Below are 22,643 nucleotides of genomic sequence, written 5' to 3'. Positions count from 1 at the left end.
CACAGTATAGGTTTTCCTACCTGGTTACCAGTTCCCATGGATACTTCTGCTCATGCGTGGTTGTTCTGGAAAGTTTTGCTTTTCTAAATCCACCTGTATGTATTTACAACTTTGGGAGCAGCAGTTTGCCCTGTGACCACAATTCTCTGAGGGATCTATGAAGAGTTGTTTCTTTTCAACTTGTTACACCTTTTGCTTGTTGTTGGGATGGAATAGCAGTTTCTAAACTCCTACATAGCAGGCCGGGAAACAGAAGTTTAATTTCTTTTAATTTTAAACTAAATATCTCAGGTAAAAGCTTCAAAAATTAAATAAATTTGAAGCCCCATGAGAGGATTATTTTTTCTTTTTGGAATAATTTATTTTTGGTAAGAAATGTAAGATTAAAAATGTATTAAAAAAAATGAGTTTTCACCTTTATTCTAACTCCCAATCATATAAAATGAATTAGAAATTGGAAATTAAAATTAATTATCGTGTTTTATAGCTCATTCTAAATAGCATATTTTAAATGTGTGTATAGTTTACCCTTTCTTTCTCTGTAATTAATAATCATGCAATCCAGACAAATCAGTCATTATTGTAAGTTGTTTGTATAAGTTAATTTAATTTCTTCCTTTACAAGTTGTTGCCTATAATATAACATGTGTTTCACTATCTGGCAGTTCATTTAATAACATAGGTCACTACACTTTTGTGGGCAATTGGTGAATATTTAGTTATATTTATTATTGTACTGGATTTTAAGCTTACAAATACTTTAAATTTCTCTATCAGTATTTAACCTGCATATTTAAAACCAAATTGTTTAAAAGTCACAAGGGGAAAGAATTCACATAATGCAAATTATAAATATAAGCAGATAAACAGATGAAGTCATTTTTCATCTTATAGTTACTGATATGGTTTGGCTGTGTCTCCACCCAAATCTCATCTTGAATTGTAGTTCCCATAATCCCCACATGTCGTGGAAGGGACCTGGTGGAAGGCAGTTGATTATGGGGGTGGTTTCCCCATGCTGTTCTCATGATAGTGAGTGAGTTCTCATGAGATTTGACAGTTTATAACGGACATTTCCCCCCTTTGCTTGACACCTCTCCGTTGTGCTGCCATATGAAGAGGGACGTGTTTGCTTCCCCTTCCACCATGATTTTTAGTTTACTGAGACCTTCCCAACCCTGCAGAACTGTGAGTCAATTAAATCTCTTTTCTTTATGAATAACCCAGTCTCGGACAGTTCTTTATAGCAGTGTAAGAATGAACTAATACAGTAAATTGGTTATGAGAGAGTGGGGTGCTGCTATAAGGATAACCAAAAATTTAGAAGTGACTTTGATACTGGGTAACAGGTGAGGTTGGAACAGTTTGGAGGGTTCAGAGGAAGAAAGGAAAACAGGAAAGTTTGGAACTTCCTAGAGACTTGAATGGCTATCCCTAAAATGCTGAAGAAAGGGAGTAATTCAGACACGTAGGAGAGACAGAGAGAGAGAGACCAGAAATGAAGAAGGATATTATATCTGAGCTTAAATAGCAACTTTATACATGATTACTAAAATAACCTGTTGACTAACCCAAGCCTTGCCAATTAATTACTTAAACAAGATAGTCAAATACCTTGATGGATACTTAGTAGCACCTCTGAAAGGGGAGGTTAAGAGCAAAATATTTTTGAGATTGTTGGATTCCAATTTAAGGCAGAACTTTCCACGTGGGAGGATTAATTATCACTGGCAAAGTTTCTTGCATAATATACAGTATTGGGGTTTGTAGAAACAGAATTGAGGGTTTGAAATGAATATTAAAGAATAAATAGTTTAATGAACACAGTTGAGTAACCTATCATTCTGATAAAAGGATCTTTTACTCTGATGAGAGCAAGTTGAATAACCTATTTTTCAGCTGTGGAAGATTTTACAATGAACAATAAAGTTATCTGTCTTCCTGGGAAAAAAAGCCTTTGATACTAGATTTATGTTTATGAGCCAGCCTTTATTTTTCACCTTTTCAGGCTATGTGTCCTTAGTCTAGATTTCAATTTGCACTATGAGTTAAGATTTGGAAATGTAAGGACCAGTTTTATATAATCCACTCTATAGCATGTTAAGGAACATATGTCCAATGCACAACATCATTGCTGTCTTTTAATGAGAATAATAACTATGCTTACATTCTACAAATATTGTTCCAGCTTTTGGATACAAAATGGATCAGAAAGTAAAAAAGAAAAAAATACGATGTTTTCCATTCAGTCTAGTTCTTCACTAGGTTGAACATAACATTACTTTCTCAAACTATAAGATTGTTATATTTCTAAAAAATGTTTTGTATTTATAAAATGCCTAAATTTCAATATAAACTAAGAGTAACAGGATTTTCTAAAAACCACCCTTAAAATATAAAGAGATATAAAACACAAATAACAGGGATCATGAGCCTTTAAGAAGCATTCTTAAAGGGTTGCTTCTTGAAACCAGCATAAAATTACAATGCTCCTGTATTTTACGATTGAATGTGGAATCTTTTACTCTGAAATAAAAGAAGTGACCAAAACTGTGTTGTTATAACTGTTGACTGCCTTGTAATAACTAGAGGTATGAGAACCATTGGCTTCATTAGCTCTCTCTTCTCAGGAGATTCCCTTTTATTTTTTTAAGTATGGTTCCCCTGTGTGAAATTAATGACTTGTCAATCTCATCATTCAGAACTTGGTTAAGAGAAATTTTGTTTGTTTGACAATGGAAAGAGGAAGTGGGTGACAAATAGAGAAGTTATTTTAATTGCACACACACACACACACACACACATAAATACTATGAAGGTTTGGATTAGCATGGAGAACGTGATAATGGAAAGACACAAATGTTGCATGCCAGATACTAAAGTGTGCATAGCGAGTTTTTAATTCTACCATTATCTCCTTTGCTCATTTTTGCAGGCTAATGGATAAAAATAACATCATAAATCATCCTGAAATCATGCAGAAATAATTATCCTTTTTATTCTATTTTATTTTTACAATGAGTAGATTCATAAAAATTTTCAGACCTGTGAAAGTTTTCATCCACATCACCACAGCCAGGCCTTGTGGAGTTCTAAAGCCCACCTTTGACACTTTTACTCTCTCTCACCTTCAGCTATGAAGAGATAGACTGTACTGTCACAGAATGTAGGGAACTTGCCATCACTGTGGTTGTCACACTTTGGCAGGCTGATCACTTGATAAGGACATTGCTCAATGAAACGTTGACGTTTTTATGCCTGAGATATTATGAGAATTTATGGTAGAATAAAAACATTTTTAAAAACCACTCTCCTCAGGATAACATTTTTTACTGTCTTATTTGCTATTACAGTTTAGAACAGATGGGATAAAGTGACCTAGAAGTCATGATAACTTTCTGAGATCCAAGATTGATACTGATCGTGACTATGTCAGTGGCCAGGAGTCGTAGCAATAACTCCGAAGAGTGGTAAAGACAGAGGAGGTTGAGCTAATGCCAGAGGCTGATTGCCAGTCCAAATGTCCTCGTGTGTCACCATCTGGCACAAGTGTTAAAGGTTGCCAACCCCTTAAGTTAGAGCATTCATATGTATCAGCAGGTTTCCTGTCTCCTCTGGTCACCAACAGATTAGTTCAAATACTACATTTTATTAAAATATGGTGCTGAGATACTCTATGTTGTTATGAAAATAACACTTATAATAACTTGTTTAATTGTCCTGAGAAAATGAGTGTAACACTCATTTAGACAGTAAATCAATGCCCTTGTAAAACAAAGGAAGTATCATCTTTTGTCCTATAATGGCTTCCTGGCTTCCTGTAATCATGAACTTGCATCTAATCAATAAAAAATACAACTTTGTTAGAACAAATTTTGAAAAAAAGTCCCCAGACTTTCAATAATATATATTTTATTCTAATCCATTACTTTATATAAGATTAAATTAATGTAATAATATCCTTATAGGTTTAATTTATGATATTTTACAGAGCAAGCCATTGTCAACATTACCAAAAAGAAGTTCTACCCTGTTTCTTTCTATTATTATTTGATGGAAAACTCAGTTTGAAATTTTGACAACTGTGCAGAAATAAATAAAAAGTCTTTTTTTCTCACAAAGCATAGTAAAGAGGAATTATGACATTCAAGGGACTCATCTCCATAAAAGAAAAATGAACTCAAAAGGGAGATTATGCTAAAGAAAGCATGAAAAATTAGGCTGTTTTTGTGATTTTAAAAAATATCCTTTAATTTTAGTTTCTTAAAAGAAAGTGTTGTTGGAATTATGAAGTTAGTGAACATTGAGTGTATTGAACTAATAATGTTTTGCCATTGCCCAATTTCAATATGAATATACATATTTTATTGTTAAAATGAAAATGACTCTCCTCATTTGCATATATCTGGCATTGAAATAATATCATTGTAGACACAGTCAAAATTTATGATGCAAGTTAAAAAGTGACAAGGACAAAAGATGAAATTGGTAAAAGAGGAAATGATTGATTTTTATGGCAATTTTTCAAAAAGCTCAAGGACTAAATATAGAATAAGTCATTTCATTTTAAAAATAAAAGTCTTTGAGGATTAGCTGAAAACTTCTTTCCAGGGTATCTGGAAATACAGCTGACATTAGTTAAGGCATTTATAGTAGCTGAATTCTGAGTGTCTATAACACTATTATACCAACATGTAATAGAAAACTGAACGGAGCCTACCATTATGAAAAAACCTTTAGTTATCAACTTGGTAAGATAAAATAAATAATAACTAACATTTGTATGACAATTTTCAGGTTTCAAATATTTTCCCAAATATTTCAAGAAGATAACAAATCTAGAGAACAAATATATTATCTTCAAGTACAAAGGAGAAAAGTTTAAATATAAATAACTTGGAAATGTGTCAATGTATGCAATATAAATTAAGTAATCTATTAGAAAAATTATTTTCACCATAATTATTCTTCCCAAAATGTTTAAACAAGATAATTTCTACAAGTATTTATTTTTGCCTTGATTCATTATATATATCTTGCTGAGACATAAAGCTGGATAAATCTAAAATCACATTCCACTACTTGATAGTGGTAGGAATTGGCATGATTTAGAACTTTTTGATAAATCTTTCGTCTTCTTTTCTAGTTCTGTAATATAACTATATTTTTCAAAATATTAAAACATGTCTCTCAAGTGGGACTCTGTCATAATTTAATTTAACTAATTAAATAAGGAGAGTATGAGATATGCAATTTTATGAATAAATAAAAACTTAGAATATGACTGCTTTATTAAACACACAATTGGTAAAAGTCCAATTAAGCCATAAAAGCTATAAACATTGGCATTATCTGTTCCAACTGACAGGAATTAATACTGAGTCATTACTGGAGAAAGTCTGTAATTTAGCAGGTAGCATTACTAAATATGAGACTTTAAATTAATAGTAAATAATTAATAATACTATGTCATTTTTCTAGATAATTTTCTAGACTTCTAGATTTGCCTTTCAATATATAAAGCTGAAAAAGACCTTTTTGCATTATCTAAGTTTCAGATAATTTTTGGACTATTTCTCACTTTGTGATCATAAGTAATCTCTGAAACTTATTATTAACCACAAAAAGATTTGACTTGATTATTTACATAAGTGTCACAAGAGCATTAATTAACCATATAGGGTTTCTTGGGTTTGCTCTACAAATCTGGATCCATTCCATATTGAACAAGTTCAAATGTCAGAGAAGTAATTTGTCTGGAAATTTTGATACTGGATGACAGACAGGACTTGGAAAAGCCTCTCTTAATTTACTCTTCTATCCTGAAGCTAGGAAACTAATCTTAAGAAACCTTCCCTGCCAGATTTCACTTGCACTACTCATAAATTGGGTAAATTCCTCTTTTCTTGAGTTCCTCCAAATGTGCAAATGTCCCTTACCTGCCAGGAAATAACCACTTTTACCATGTGTGAAAATAGGACCCTGCAAACCAGGTGTCGAGTCAGAGCAATTTGTGCCAACATAGTGACATTTCCATCTGCCACATGACAAAGCATTTCAGAAAATCCTTGGTGAATACAGGCTGAAAGCACCAGCTCCACACATAAAGTCAACCTTTATTTTTTAATAGTGGACTTGTCATGCCTAATTAAATGAGAATCATTATCAAATGTGGCACTTCAGTTTGGACTTTGTTACTAAATCAATTTGTACCTTTATATACTGGTAAATTGGAAGAGATTTATTGAAAGATGCAAATAACTCTATCGCCCTAAAATGGAAGGAGGCTCAGAAAAAGATTTGTTTCTGAATTCAGGATAAGGATGAGGATGAAGGGGTGAAGGAGTCAATGACAAGCAGATACCATTAAAAATGTTTTATTTCAGCTTTAAAAAACATTGTCTAATAAATGCAGGGTTAGCAACAGCAAGTTCTTTATGTATTCATAAAAATATAACATTAAAAACATTATTAACAATATTCAAAAAAGTAATCACAATTAAATTCCACTCATTGTTTAGTCCTGAGTTTAACAGAAAGTATAGCATAAGAGTACATTTTATTTTTATAAGGTTTGAACTTATTTTATCATAAAGTGTTTTACTTAGTACAGACTTCCTAAATGTCTTATATAAGTTCAGTAAAAAAAATAAGCTTTTATTACTCATTTACATAGTATTTAAGATTTGAAAAGGTATACATAGTGTTAAACAAAATTGAATAAAATTCTGAGACACATTTTTATGCAGGAATTATATTTGTAGTGTATTAGCACAAACATTAAGATTTTAGTAACTCAAAAAATTAAGTAAATATTAAATGAAGTTAATATATGAATAGTCTTTGGATACCTATTAAATTCCCAGTAATATTAAATACCAAAACATTTATTACTATGCATAATTTAAATGTATATATCTCACTTCTTATTTTTCTGTATTTTCAAACACTATACCCTTGAGTTCTGTTACGAGTTCCCTTTATGTCTCCACTAGATACATTCTTGTTTTGCTGGATCGTGTTTCAGCAGCCTGCTTTTGTGGAGTACCTTCACTTCCGGACTAATAAAATTTCTGTTTATAATGACTCTGTCAACTGGTCCAGTTTGAAAGTTGCCTAAGCGATGCTATTTTAGAAGCCTGTATTCAACAGACTAATTCTTAATTATCAATAGTTCAAAGTACCTGCTACAGTCCTATCCACAATGCACTGTGATTGTCCTTTTATTGGTGAATACACAAGTTCTAGCCTGAAACTTGTAGCAGAGCCTCGGGCAGTCATTAGAGGGAAGTAAAAATCTGTTTGATAGTGATACTAAATGACTGTGGTCAATTTATTACAGTCACCAAATATCAGAAGGGAAAAGATTAAAATTTTTTATGGGATACTGTATATATGTATTTCCTAGAATTTGATCATTATTTCTCATGAGGGATAAGAAGTATGGAATCTTCCAGGTACTAATAAAGTGTACAATTCCTAATATATTTATATTAATATTTTAGCTCGACAAACTTTATCTAGGGTAGCGTAAGCATCCCTTCAGATTTCACAATTCCTAAGGAAGTCTCACAATTGTATTGGGCAAATTTTAAAATAGGGAGCAAACCAAACAAATTAATTATTTCTAGTGTTTCTTTTTTTTTTTTTTTTTTTTTTTTGAGACAGAGGGTCACTCTGTCACCCTGGCTGGAGTGCGGTGGCACGATCTCGGCTCACTGCAACCTCCGCCTCCCAGATAAAAGTGATTCTTCTGCTACAGCCACCTGAGTAGCTGGGACTACAGGTGAGCGCCACCATGCCCGGCTTTTTTATTTTTGGTAGAGACAGGGTTTCATCATGTTGGCCAGGCTGGTCTCAAATTCCTGACTTCTTGATCTGTCCACCTTGGCCTCCCAAAGTGCTGGGATTACAGGCATGAGCCACTGTGCCCGGCCTCTAGTGTTTCTTTTTATAAAGTGAAAGAGCAGATCTGTATGCTATTCCAGGCCTTCGGGAAAACATAAAACATACCTTTAAGTGTAAAAATATTCATTATAATTTCCATTTGTTCTAAATGGAAAGCCTGATCTGGGGACAGCAAAATCAAAAGATACATCCCAAGATATTTGGCCACTAGATTAAGGTAGGATCTTGGATGCATGGGCATTGTAATTTTAAGCAAGCTTACCTCTTCCATATGTGAGAAAACTTTGTTCTATTTTTAATAATGAAGGACATGATAAAGTCATCTCAATAAAGATAAAATTATTTTTGTGGATCATGGATTTTTTTGCTATCTGGGCAGATTGCACAGAAGGTAAAACGTTATTGTTTATTAACAGTAAGAAAGACAAATTCCAGTTTGGCATTAATATTTGGCAGTTAGTGCTTCATAACATTTTAAATATAAGCACATTAAACTGAGCCAACTTTGGCAAAAATATTTACACAACACTTTGTGTCTTTACAGATCTAGTATTTGTAAACACTATAAACCAAAGCAAGTAAAAATCCCCATTCTGCATATATGGTCAGCTTTCTCACCCATTCACATCTGGCTTTTCATTATCCTCTTTCATATTACTGAAAAACAAGATGCTGTAAGACTACTTTCTTTACATTTTGATTTACAAAAATACAGATTTTATTATTTTGTCTATATATTCATGCTCTTCCATCACCGTTTTTCCCAGTATTATCTCAATAACATATGAATTATAGCATTTAACCAAAACAATGTCAAAAATGTCAGTGTAAGAAAATTATTGTTAGTGTTTCATTGAGAAAAGTCTGTCATATGCAACCATCTTAGCAGACTATCGAAATTCATGAATACATATAATACATTTTTTACTTCTATATATATTTTATTTTTTCTAAGTGGGAAATGGGTATCTTCGCTAATATGCCTCAGACCTATAGTCGTGTAAAAACATAAAAATAAGAAAAATGTACAAATTAGAAATTGTTTTGATATTCAGTATTACTGGGAAATTTTATAGATATCCAAAGACCATAACTTTATTTAATATTTACTCAATTTGGGGAGTTAACTAAAATCTGAACAATAATGGTTGTGCTAATACACTACAAATATAATTTCTGCAATAAAACATGTTTCTCAGAATTTTTATTCAATTTTGTTGAATGCTATGTATAACTTTTCAAGTCTTGAATATTATGTAGATGAGTAATAACAGCTTACTTTATTAGTAAACCTATATAAGATATTTAGGAAGTTCAGTCTAATTAGGACACTTTATAATAAAGTTATCTTAAATCTTATAAAAATAAAATAGACTCATGCTATCTTTAACAGTGATAGCAAGGAAAAGACATAAAGCTGATTTTTAAAAAAGTTTTTTAAACCAAAATTATTAAACCATTCTGATCCATTTCAATTAAGTGAATCTGGGTTCATTAACTGTTTCTGAGAAAGCAGTTTTAGTAAGAAGGATTTCATTTTAGCCAAGCACTTCATTATATTACAAATTATATTTTCTTAACTACTGTGAATTTTGGAAATATTCTGTATAAATCAATCTGAATAGCACTCATTTAATAGAAGAGAGGTAACAATCAAATTTATGAATGCACTCCAGAAATAGCAAAATACTTTATACTCATTTAAAGAAAGGTAATGTCTTTCCTCAATGACAGATACAGAGACATGGAGAGAGCTTACATCTTCAGAGCTGCAGCATTAGCCATAGATAAAAGATAAGCCCAGTCAACAATTCACAGAACTGGTCTCCTTAAGAGGAAGCAAAATTCTCAATTCATTTGAACATACAAATAGATAAAGAAACACATAGACAAAGAAAAATAAATGCAGATCAGATCCTTCATGTGATAAAGACTTGATTTCCATTATTCACCTGATACAGATCATCACCAAATGGTCAGCCATAATATTCACTTTCCATTCACGTTTTCCACCATTGGAAAATAACTAGCCTGCATGAAGCAGAAACAAAAACATAATCATCAGCTGAAGAACAAAAAAACAAAAAGCAAAAGCCTTGAGACACAAGTCTGCAGTTCTATGCGGCTTGTGTCCAAGCTTAAATAACCCTTTACATGTATACACACCTCCAGCCAGGTAGTTTATGTGGCTCCATCAGGTGGGTCCGCTAGCATATGTCAGTGGTTAGCCTACCAAAATTTTAAACTTTAATTTTCAAGAGGTCCAAAAACATGACTACAAGTACATGTAAAATGGACATGTTTCAAATACTGTATTTAAATTGTTCATTAACAAGAGAAACAGAAAATAGTGAAATTTATACAAAGAACATTTGAGAAGAGGAAAAGAGATGAGAGGAGGGGAGTGGTGGGGAGAGGACAGAAGAGGGATAGAGATTGAGTCATTAAAAATGTAATAACTGATCTTGTAGAATAAATTAGGCATAATTGTCTTATTCATTTCTCTTAAAGCCATTAATAAGCAAAAAGCAGCTGAGGCCTGCCTGTTCACTATGTATAACAACTGGTGTGTGTGTGTGTGTATACACGTGTGCATGTATATGTGCATTTTCAAGAAAATTTAATTTGAAGTCTATAAATTAGGGCTTTTTTTTTTTTTTTTTTTTTGAGATGGAGTTTCGCTCCCAGGCTGAAGTGCAAAGGCGCGATCTCGGCTCACTGCAACTTCCGCCTCCCAGAGTCAAGGGGTTCTCCTGCCTCAGCCTCCCAAGTAGCTGGGATTACAGACATGTGCCACCACACCCAGCTAATTTTGTATTTTTAGTAGAGATGGGGTTTCACCATGTTGGCCTGGCTGGTCTCAAACTCCTAACCTCAGGTGATCCACCCGCCTTGGCCTCCTAAATTACTGGGAGTACAGCCACTGCGCATGGCCAGGGCATATTGTATTCAGGACTCTGAAGTCCAGACTTCCCCAATATAAAAATGTATACTTTTAATACAAGAGATAATTCATTTTATCAGTAAATAAATGGAAACAATAAGTATGACTTGTTACTATGGGCAAGTTACTGTGCAGCTATTTAAAAATTGTTCTGTTCTGTAGATTCAACTATACTGAAAAGATTCAGAAAAGGAATTGGGGCAACGTCTCGTCTCTTGGAGGCTGTTTAGTAGAAATTCATAAAAGTCCCTCACTAGATCAAGGAGTTTGTTTGTTAATTAATATGAGTGGAAGATCTTGGTGCACACGATCCTGGAAGACACCTGGCCAAGCATGAAATGGATGGGAGCCAAAGAAGCACAGAATTAGACTAAACTGAGAGAGCTGAACAGAACTTTTCAGAACATTTGGCATAACTTCTTATATTATAGTTGAGAAGTTTGGAGAGAGATAGGTTAAATAACTTTCCTAAGTTACAAAACTCAACCTACAATGGAAAAAAAATCACAAGCGTTATTCTCTGCAAGTCCACTTTCTTTAACTTTTTTTTGACAATTATATTCAACTGACGTGAGAATACTCTTCTCTGACAGAAATTCTCATCTGTATCTCAGGAACACTTCATGGAGAGGAATAAACCTGAGATAAAGCAAGTTGTTGTTTATTTTTGGTTTTGTTTTAATGAAAGCATCTGATTGAAGCCAATTTCAGCAGCCAGACAGAGATGGCAGACCCAATACTGATGTTTTGCCTGAACTGGCCATCTGCCTGGCAAAGGCAATCAGAACTACAAGTTGAAATAAGATGTATTATATGGTACAATCTGAGTTTCAGTTACATAATAATAATAATAATGTGAATAAAATCTAACAGATACAGAGGCAGTGTGTTGGCACAGGTTCTTTGTGTACTTAATCTTATTTCACAGTAACTTCATGAGATAGACATTACGATCATTCCTATTTTTACAGATGAGGAAATGAGAATTAAAGAGGAAAAAGTATTAGACTGAACTGTTTTGACCTGTAATTTGACCTAGTAATGTCCTTGTTACATGAATACAAGTCTACCAAACCCCAGAATTACAGGATACTGGGAATTGCTTACTATCTTACTACTTCAGAAGGTCCCTGAAGGAAAGGACCCATTGCCAGAAACTCAGTGACCAGGATTTCTGTTTTCCTTGCTATTGCACACATGTGTTGTCATTCTATGTACATTGGTATTCCAGCAACCCAGAGATTTCTGAAAAATGAAGTTCTTATTTTAAAGAATCTCTACATGTGCGAGCCATCTAAACTGTATAAGCCGTTATCCAGGCAAGCTCTTATTTTACTCCCATCAGTTTCATTATTGATCTCGTTAGATACTTAACGCATTGTTCTCTTTAAAATTTATTTTAAAACGAAGATAATTAGTTATCTGGGTCACATATAAATCAAGTTTTTGAATGTTTTGGTTTTCGAACCACAGAGCCTTGGCTATATAACTGCAATATGATTATCGCTATGTGATGACAGCTACCTGAATAACAGTCTTAATTGTTGGAATGGAAGTATGAAGAGGCCTACCTTGGCCAATTAATTCCTATTTCATTGCAGAAAAAATATATAGCCAGTGGTTTAGATTAGCATCAATTTTGTTGGGCCACTTAGGATTTCTTACATATGATTAACACCAGATAATTTTTTGGTTATTTATAAGCAACTAAAGGAGTTTACTGATATAAACAGATATACTCTCTTGCTCATTCATCATAGTTCCACACTTTTCATTTCTCTTGGAAATATAAATTACATCTAGGAGATTAAGAAATTTGGTATTAGAGTAATAGAGATTTAAACTTTTGCCTTTGTAATTGACGACAGCAGTTAAAGGGGATGGCAACCCCACTTCCCTATTGTTTCATGGGCCACTGGGATCAAGCGAGACAGTTATTTTTAGATGTGAAGAGCAATGGAAGACACTATCCCATTCAGACACCAAGAAAGTCTCACTTCTTTCACCTCCAAAGAAGCATCAAGTATCCTTGATGTCCATATCAGTGAACAATATTTAGAAATCTCTATCTCTCTTTGGCTGCTTCTTAGCAAAGATTCCCTGAATGTTTCCTTTATGAAAGCCACTATGAAAGGGAATATGTGTGGTAGTGGTTTTCCTCAGAGTTGTCAGAGAGGTTCTGTTGTCCTGAAAACAGAGCTAAACTAAGGGCATAACCAAAGACTGTCTGGTTTGATGAGTGCCCTTTGCCTACTGGGATTTAATTATGCTTGTTTATTTCAGATTAGATTTTCTCATTGTACTTTTCTCTCAAAGGAAAGGTTAGCCTTCAGCAGATAAATGGGAAACCTTGGAAAAATATCAGAAGAATGCTTGAATAATTTTTTTAGGTCTACATAAGGAGAATATTATAAAAAGAAAATAGAATAGCACCTGTGGTAGTAAAGAAGCTATACTTGTGCGTATACAGCCATGCATCCCATACCAATGTTTGAAACAATAAATCACATATACGATGGTGGTCCCATAAGATTATAATGGAGCTGAAAAATTCCTACTGCCTAGTGACATTGTAGCCATCATAATATTGTAGTACAATGCATTTTTAATGTGTTTTTGTGATGCTGCACTCAATAAACATAAACATACTGTACTTTTAGTCATATGAATATAACACACAAAATTATGTACAGTACATAACATGATAATGACAATAAAATAGTATGTTACTGTTTTATGTAGTTACTATACTTTTTAATAATTTTTTAGAGTACCTTTCTAGATTTTTTTAAAAATTAACTGTAAAACAGCCTCAAGCAGGTCCTTCAAGAGGCATTCCAGAAGAAGGCATTATTATCATAGGAGATGACAGTTATTGACCCCGAAGACCTCCCAGTGGGACAAGATGTGGAGGTGAAAAACGAGATATCGATGATCTTGATCCTGCATAGGTCTAGGCTAATGTGTGTGTTTGTGTTTTAGTTTTTCACAAAAAAAGTTTAAAAAGTTGAAAAAAATTAAAAATAGAAAATGCTTATAGAATAAAGATTTGAAGAAAGAAAATATTTTTGTACAGCTGTACAATGTATTTGTGTTTTGAAGCCAAGTGTTAAAATAGAGTCAAAAAGGTAAAAAAATTAAAAAACTTATAAATTAAAAATGTTACTGTAAGCTGAGATGCATTTGTATTAATATAACTTTTTAAAGTAAATTTAGTGTAGTCTACATGTGCAGTGTTTATAAAGCCTACAGTAGTGTACAGTAATGTCCTAGGCCTTCACATTCACTTACCCTCATGCACTGACTCACGCAGAACAACTTAGAGTCCCGCAACCTCCATTTATGGTAACTGCCCTATACAGGTATACCATTTTTTACCTTTTATACCACAATTGTACATACCTTTTCTATATTTAGATATTTTTAGATCCCTCAAATACTTACCATTGTGTTACAGTTGTCTACAGGATTCAGTATGCCAATAAGCTATGTAGGTTTATAGCATAGGAGCAATAGGCTATACCATATAGCCTAGGCACGTGGTAGGCTATGCCATCTAGGATTGTGGACGTACACTCCATGATGCTTGCACAATGATGGAACCACCTAGTGACACGTTTCTTAGAATGTATCCTTGTAGTTATGCAATGCATGATTGTACTTATTAGAAGAGTATTTTTCAAATAGGCATTAAAGCATCTTCATATAAAGGTTTGCTATGATAACCATATTTCTTTTGGAAAGTCTGTTTGTTAAACCTACAGCAACTGGTTTCCTGTTTCCTGTTGCTGCTATAAACATATTTCACAACCTTAGTGGGCTAAAACAACACAAAGGTATTGCCTTATAGTTTTGGATATCAGAAGTCTAAAATGAGTCAACAGTGCTACATTGCTGTGAAGTCTCTTGGAGATAATCTGTTTTCTTGCCTTTTCTAGCTTCTAGAAGCTACATGCATTCCTTTGTTCTTGGCTCCATGCTTCCTTTTCAAAGCTGACGGGGAACATTTTCAAATCTCACTTTGCTTTCTATTCCTGCTTTTAGGAACCCTTGTGATTACATTAAATATACCTAGATAACCCAGAGTAATCTTCCCATCTCATGATCCTTAAATTACTCACACCTGCATAAGTCCATTTTGTCATGTAAGATAAAATAGCCATTGATTTTGGGGATTGGAATATTAGACTTCTTTCAGGAGTCATTTTGTCTGCCTACCACACCAGTCCTTTATCAGTTGTTTCTCAACAACATATGGTGATATGTAATTGTTTTCTGAGTTACATGTCAACCTTTCTTTTTCTCACTTTTATATTTATCTCACTAAACTCACTGGCATGAAAATATTGTCATATCTAGTGGAAGAAAGAGAGAATAATTAAAATATCCAGAAGACATTACAGAGGAAGGAGTAAAGAGTGGATGAGAATGAGAATTAATAAACCAATATTTGGGTTACAAATACAGCTAAGGTAATAAATTTCTAGTGTAATGCTTTAATTACAACTTCTAAGATTATATTTTGTTAGTTTCTATTTGCTGTATAATAAATTATTTAACAAACTAAAACAACATACATTTATTATCTAAACATATTCATGCGTCCATGAACAAGTTAGTATGGTCTTCTGCTCAGAGTCTGACAAGGCTGCCATCAGGATATCAGTTCAACTGTGTTCTGCCTGATGGCTTCACTGGGAAATAATTCATTTCCATGCTCATTCATATAATTGGAAAATATATTTCCTTGTGAGAGTATGACGGAGAGACTCTGATTCTTATTGGCTGTTTGCTATGAGGTAGGAGGTGGGACTCAACTCAGAGATGTGACTCCGACACCTGATCAAATTGAAAACTAGCTAAAACAGGTCTAGGAAAGCACTTCCCCATAAGACATGCCCACCAGTGGGCCATGTCAGTTTACCATTGCCATGGAAACACCCAGAAGTTACTACTCCTTTCCATGGCAGCAACCTGACAATCCAGAAGTTACCACCCTCATCCTACGAATTTCTGCATAAAACTGCACCCTAACTTGCATATAATTAAAGAGGGAATATATATATATGTTCCTCCAAGCTGCTCCTCTGGGCACATTACCTGTGAGGTAACCCTGCTCCACAAGGAGCAGTACCTCTATTGCTGCTGTACACTGCCACTTCAACAAAAGTTGCTATTTAACACCAACAGTTTGCCCTTGAATTCTTTTCCTGGGCAAAGCGAGGAACCCTCCTGGGCTAACCCCAATTTGAGGGGCCTGCCTGTCTTGCATCAGTTAAGAGTCACTCTCACAGTCTAGAGTTAGCCCCAGTTCCTGGCCGTGTGGTCTTCTCTATACACAGCTCACAAATGGCAGCTTCTTAAAGTCTGGCAGGAGAATCTCTCTATTCCAGTCTTTGAAGGAGGAGTCTTACCTAACACAGTATAATCGTGGTCATTATATCCCATCGCTTTTGCTTTATATAATAATACAACCGAATTCAGGCAGTGGCATACAATCTCTTTTGCATTTTGGGGGGTGGGTAGGGGGTTAGAAATTATTTATGGATTCTTCCCACATTTAAAGAGCAGGAGTCATCTTAAGCTGTATCCACCACATAGACACATCATTCCTTTAAAATAATACAGCATAGGTAATTTTTTTTTTTTTCTGAGATGGAGTCTCACTCTTGTTACCCAGTCTGGAGTGCAGTGGCACGATCTCGGCTCACTGCAATCTCTGCCTGTTGGATTCAAGTGATTCTCCTACCTCAGCCTCCCAAGTAGCTGAGATTACAGACATGTGTTACCATGCCCAGCTAATTTTTTGTAGTTTTAGTAGAGTCGGGGTTTCTCCATGTTGGCCAGGCTGGTCTCAAACTCCTGACCTCAGGTGATACTCACCTTGACCTCCCAAAGTGCTGGGATTATAGGCATGAGCCACCACACCATGCCCGACCCAACATAGGTAATTTTTAATGTATTTTTATGCTCATACTATCATATAGTTAAAAATTAAAAGGTCATAAAGAGACAATAATTGACTATATCAAGAAAAAAGACAGAGGATGTCGAGCTTATAAGCAACTTGGTTATTAACAGTCCCATCAATTTGGAATGAAAATACACAATTCAGAATGCTATTTTTTTTAATCAATTCAACCATTTGTTCAAATAGCATTGTTAAGTGGTTAATTATATGTCAACTATCAAATGTTAAGTTACAAACATGAGCATAATAATAGTCACTGCACTCAAAAGTTCATAGTTTACTAAAATACACTGCTACTTAAAAACATAATATACAAAATAGTCATACAATGGATGTGTTTTTGTGTTAGCACAAAAGAGGATAATATGAAACAACGTTGGTATCAGGAAAGGCCTCAGTGGAATTTACTTGGAGCTAGATTCTTAAGGATAAATCAACAGATTAGAGGAAAGATTGCATTAGAGGGATGCATCTTTCAGTCAGAGAGAATAGGACACCGAAAGTAAGAGAGGAAGTCATAGACTGGGATCTCCAAGAAACAGAGACTGAGATAAGAGATCTTGAGGAGGTATATAATTTGGACCTGATTCAGGCTGCAAAAGCTAGGGACTGGTAAAAATAAGATTATAAAAGGACACAGTAGTGAAAAAATTTATGTGAGAAATAAGGCTTTGACTTTGCAGGACCTTCTTCTAAAAAGCACAGAATGCCTCCCTGAACTGTTTACTTGAAAGATGAAAAGTAGAAGAATTTATCTCCTGACCCTCTATCCCCAGTGACTGAGAATTGCTCCAGGGATGGCTAGCTTTCCCCCCCCCCCCCGGCCCCCACCCAACCTTCCTGGCTGTGCTTGCTTATGGTCTGAGATGGTATTCATGGCACTAGAAAGATCCTGGGATGAAGCCGAAATGATCAAGAATGAATCATTCATGCTTAATCTATTGACCTTGCCAACACCATGCACAAGTATGAGTCATTCATGATCAAGAATAGGTCATTTATTATTGGTCTATTGGCCATGCCAATACCTTGCCAATACCATGGGCAGTTTTGTGAGATGAACCCTCAAAAACTGCCCATGGTAGCTATTTCGAGGTGAAATGAGAAGAGAGCAAAGGGATATGAAGCAAGACACCAGAGATGTCTATTACTGAGACGAAGACAATAAGGGGTATTCAGGAATTTACAAGTAATCTAGTACAGCTGAAGCACTAGGTATGCAATGGAAACAGTGTAGAAAGAGAGTTTTGAATGGCAGTCCAGTGAGATATGAATGGACAGATAATTTGACCCAAAATATGATAGCAGAACTATAAATGGAAAGAGGGATTAAAAATAAGGCACTCATAATTTCACTATATAATTTATCAATATTTATATATTGATTATTTTTCATCTAGCATGATTCAATATATATGTTTCTGGATTGGCCATAAACACATTACTATAATATATGTCTGTATGTGTGTATAGACATATATAATGTGATAATATAAGCAGATGTTAATTTTATCCTTTGAAAACTCATTTCTAATGATTTTATGAATCATTTATAACAAAAAGCTCAGTCAACATGATGCTGTGTGGCTTTAATAATGAGGTTAAAGTATCCTTATATCTTATTCCTGGGCCTTAGGTTACTTAACCTGTAGGAAGCCAGCCTCTATTTGAGAAGTTCATCTATCCTGAGACTGTTGTGTTGATGTTGCAGGAAGTTCAAGCTGCTAGATAGACAGGTCAAATGAAGAAACAGATGCCTGACCACTACTAAGCTGTAACTGATACCGCAGTTGAGATACAAGATGTGAATCTAAAAGAAATCACCTTGGATGTCTAGCCCTGTCCTCAAATAATTTCAGCTTGGCTGTCTCATGACTACAACCATACAAGAAACCCCAAGTAAGGAAAGCCCCACTGAGCTCAGGCAGCACAGAAAACCAAGAAAGATGAAAATAAATCATTGATTTGAGCCATTTTCAGTCTACCACTAATAGCCAGAAAATAATAATCATAAAACAAACAAAAATGTGCTGATGATTTAGTATATTGCAAACATGAGGACTCTGTAAACATTTACTTGTTCAATTTCCCAGCAATATATGACATAAACATCATAAATTTTGTCTTTAAGATACACAATAAATGTAAGTTCAGGAAGTCTTGGCGACTTGCTGGAGGACGTAGAATTGGGCTTTGAATTCAGGTCAGTCTGTATCTAATTCTGCTTTTAATCCCTTCCCTATTAAAGTTTCAATAGCAATGTCCTTTAACAGAATTTATATTTTTCAAAGATATGTGAATCTAAAAGTTCATGGATGGTTGCTGGGCAAAGTGGTTCATGCCTGTAATCCCAACACTTTGGAAGGCCAAGGCAGGAAGATTGCTTAAGGCCAGGAGTTTGAGACCAGCCTGGGCAACATAACAAGACCTTGTCTCTACAACAAGTACAAAAAAATAATTAGCTGGACATGGTGGTGTTCACCTATAGTCCTAGCTACTGGGGAGGCTGAGGCAGGAGGATCATTTGAGGCCAGGAGTTTGAGGTTACAGTGAGCTATGATAGCACTACTGCACTCCAGCCTAGGTGACAGGGTGAGACACTGTCTCAATAAAAAATAAAATAAAATAATGAAAGTTTATGGATAGGAAATACATTTCTATGGTATCAGGTCTTATATTTTTACTTTTAAAGTGGTGTATTTTTCAGTCATGCAGAGCAGGAAATGAATCTGTGAACAAGCAATAATGTCACTCACAGATATTATAGAAGCAAGTACTTACATAAATCACTTTTCTAAATGTTTTATACGTATCTCACCTAATTCTCCTAACACTCCTATCATCAGAACTATTATTAGTCACATTTTACAGATAAGCATTTGAGGCATAGAAGGATTTAATACCTCGCCCAGTTAGTAAGTGGCAGAGTCAGGCTCTGAACACAGGAAACCCGGCTATAAAGAAGCTTTAACTTAAGTAGCATATACCTTGCTGTGTAAATATATTGTAATGCTAATATTTTTTAAAAATTCTGACTCTTTGAAAGTTGATTGAGACCATCACCAAATACTAGTATTAATTGTTTGTAATTCTTGTACTCACAGCAGCCAACATATGGAAACAACCTAAATGTCTGTCGACAGGTGAATGAATAAAGAAAATGTGGTATATACATACAGCAGAATATTGTTCAGTCTTAAAAAAGAAGGAAACCTTACAATATGCAGCATCATGAATGAACATGGAGGACATTATGCTAAATGAAATAAGCTAGTTACAGAAGGAACAGACACTGCCTGATTCCAATCATAGGAGATAACTAGTATGGTCAAATTCATAAAATTGACAATAGAATGGTAGTTGCTAGTGGGTGGGCAGAGGGGAAGATGAGGAGTTATTGTTGAATGTGTATAAAGTTTTAATTATGCAAGATGAGTAAGTTCTAGCGATCTATTGTACAACCTTGTGCCTATAGTTAACAATGATGTATTGTGGATGTAAAAATTTGTTAAAGAGGATACATTTCATATTGTTTTCTTACCACAGTAAAAAAAAAAAAAAGAAACAAATAAACAAGAATGTGTATAGTGCTGAAAACTGTATGTCTGATGATTAAAAATTAAGAATATCCTCAATACCACATAATTTACACAATAGATACAAAAGGTGTTGGCAACAAAGCATGTCTGTCAACTTGGCTTAAGTTTTAATCATAATCTCTAGAAGTCTTGAGAGAAGGCTATGTTTTGTTCGTGTCATTGTTATTGTTGTTGTTTGACTCTAAAGAATAAATGAGATCTTGGTAAATTTTTGTTATATACAACACGTATCTAAGGAACTACAAAAATCAACTTCTATTACTCTTGCCTAATTCTTTCTTAGTACATGATTAGATCTGTGTAGTACTTCATTGATCGTCTGCTGTGTAGGCAGCATAGGCTCAATGTTTATTGAATGCAGATTTACGATTTGTGAACCAAGAGATACAATGTTCTTTAATAGTATTAGAGTTTAGATTTCATGTGTCCTCAGTGTCAACAAGGACAGTGACATTTCTCCAAGACTTTTCTTAGTGAGGTATAGCATCCGTGATGCTCAGTAAATAGAAAAGCAGTTACAATGTCAGGCTGAAGGAAAACATTGAAACCCACTTAGGAAACTTCATGTATAAAGACACCTGACTTTATTTTCTATTTCAAACCTGGGCTTGCCAAGTGTGGATTTACTGTGCATAAAAGCAGCAGTTTATTTGAATTGTGAAGTACTCCTTTAAAATGAATAGTTCTAATTGTATTATACAATTTAGCTCTAAAAGGCTATTATATTAGTGTGCTAGGGCTGCCATAACAAAGTACCAAAGACTGGGTGGCCTTAACAACAGACATTTATTTTCTCACAATTCTGAATGCTAGAAATCTGAGCTCAAGGTCTAAGTAGGGTTGGTTTCTTCCATGGTCTCTCTCCTGGCTTATACACGGCCTTCTTTTCTCTTTGTTTCCACCTGGTCATTCCTCTGTATATTTTTGTCCTAATTTCCTCTTCTTATAAGTTCACTAGTCATTAAATTAAGGCCTATTCATATGACCTTGTTTAACCTTAATTACACCTTTAGAGACCTATCTCTACATATAGTCACATTCTGAGGTACTGAGGGTAGGAAGTTTGTCGTGGCACTATTCAGCCAGTAAAAACTACCCACCCTCAACTGTTGCTCAATCTTGTCTACCATAGTCATCTCTTATAAGTCAGATGACCCACAATTTAGGAAGCTGATCCTGTGGTAAATCCTGTTCTCCTTAAATTGGTGAAAGCATAGATGTCAAAAATAGCCATATAGTAAAAATTAAGTGAAGGCATAAAATACCTTTTCAAAGGCTTCCAAAAGGTAAGAACTTTCTAAATATTTCTAAATTGATCTACCCTATTTTGCAGTTCCAACCATGAGGATTAATAACTGCTGTGGAATTTTTTATAAGGGCCAGACTAGAATTTTTAAATGATACCTCACATAATTATTTTATGAAAACACTACAAGTTATTAATCAAATTAGGTTAGCTGTTTTTCAGCAAATATTCTATTCTTGGACATTGTGAATGAAGAATGCTAACCTTTGATTGGGGTTATAGGGCTTTACAACATCCGAAGCATACTAATGCAAATTAAACAGTGTCTCATCGGAAATATATTTGGGAAAAGGGAAACTATAAAGGCAACCAAAATAGGCTGCGTAAACTTTGCAAACTTCTGTGGCTGGCTAGAGCTGATGTACTCAGGATCTCCCAATATCCTGTTAATACCTCAGTGTCTGTCTTTTCCCCCTACATTCAAAGAATCTATGCAACCCCCTGGGGGCAAACCTGTTCTAAATCATATTAGCCTTTATCCCATTATAATTCCCTGTATATCCTAGTCTAAAGGAAATTTAATTGCCTTATTCAGTCACATAAATTCATTTTAATCTGACACATAATGTACAAAACATATGTATTGTAAGATAATGTTCATGAAAAACTTATTTATCAAGGGAGAAAATATAATGTATACATATGGGGTAATGACACAAGATATAAACATGGTAACAGCAATGAAAGTTAAAAAATATATACGATCAGAATTCTGAAAAAAAAAGCTATTACCACTAATTCGGATATTCGGGAAGGACTGATGATGGAAACGGCAGTGGTAGCGAGTTTTGAATTGTGAAATAGGTGTATTTTAATTCCAGGCCAAAAAAAAAAAAAAAAAAAAAAACAAGTAGCATGAGGTAAACTTAAAGAGAAGAGTGAGACCTCCAGGAGGAAAAGTGGGATTTGTTTGGC

The 22,643-nt window shown here is 34.4% G+C and overlaps 1 long non-coding RNA gene across 1 annotated transcript; it reads left to right on the top strand.

Moving 5' to 3' along the window:
* The first annotated feature begins 528 nt into the window (after positions 1 to 528).
* LOC134756399 (uncharacterized) lies at positions 529 to 14,562 on the top strand. The gene is made up of 2 exons (XR_008671240.2): positions 529 to 1,188; positions 11,015 to 14,562. It is a non-coding gene; the product is annotated as an uncharacterized lncRNA (long non-coding RNA).
* The last annotated feature ends 8,081 nt before the right edge of the window (positions 14,563 to 22,643 follow it).

The sequence above is a fragment of the Gorilla gorilla genome, chromosome 15, assembly GCF_029281585.2.
Source record: "Gorilla gorilla gorilla isolate KB3781 chromosome 15, NHGRI_mGorGor1-v2.1_pri, whole genome shotgun sequence".
In the NCBI taxonomy this organism is placed as follows: Eukaryota; Metazoa; Chordata; class Mammalia; order Primates; family Hominidae; genus Gorilla; species Gorilla gorilla.
The sequence above is the reverse complement of the archived record's forward strand: the minus strand, read 5'-3'. Positions and strand labels throughout refer to the sequence as shown.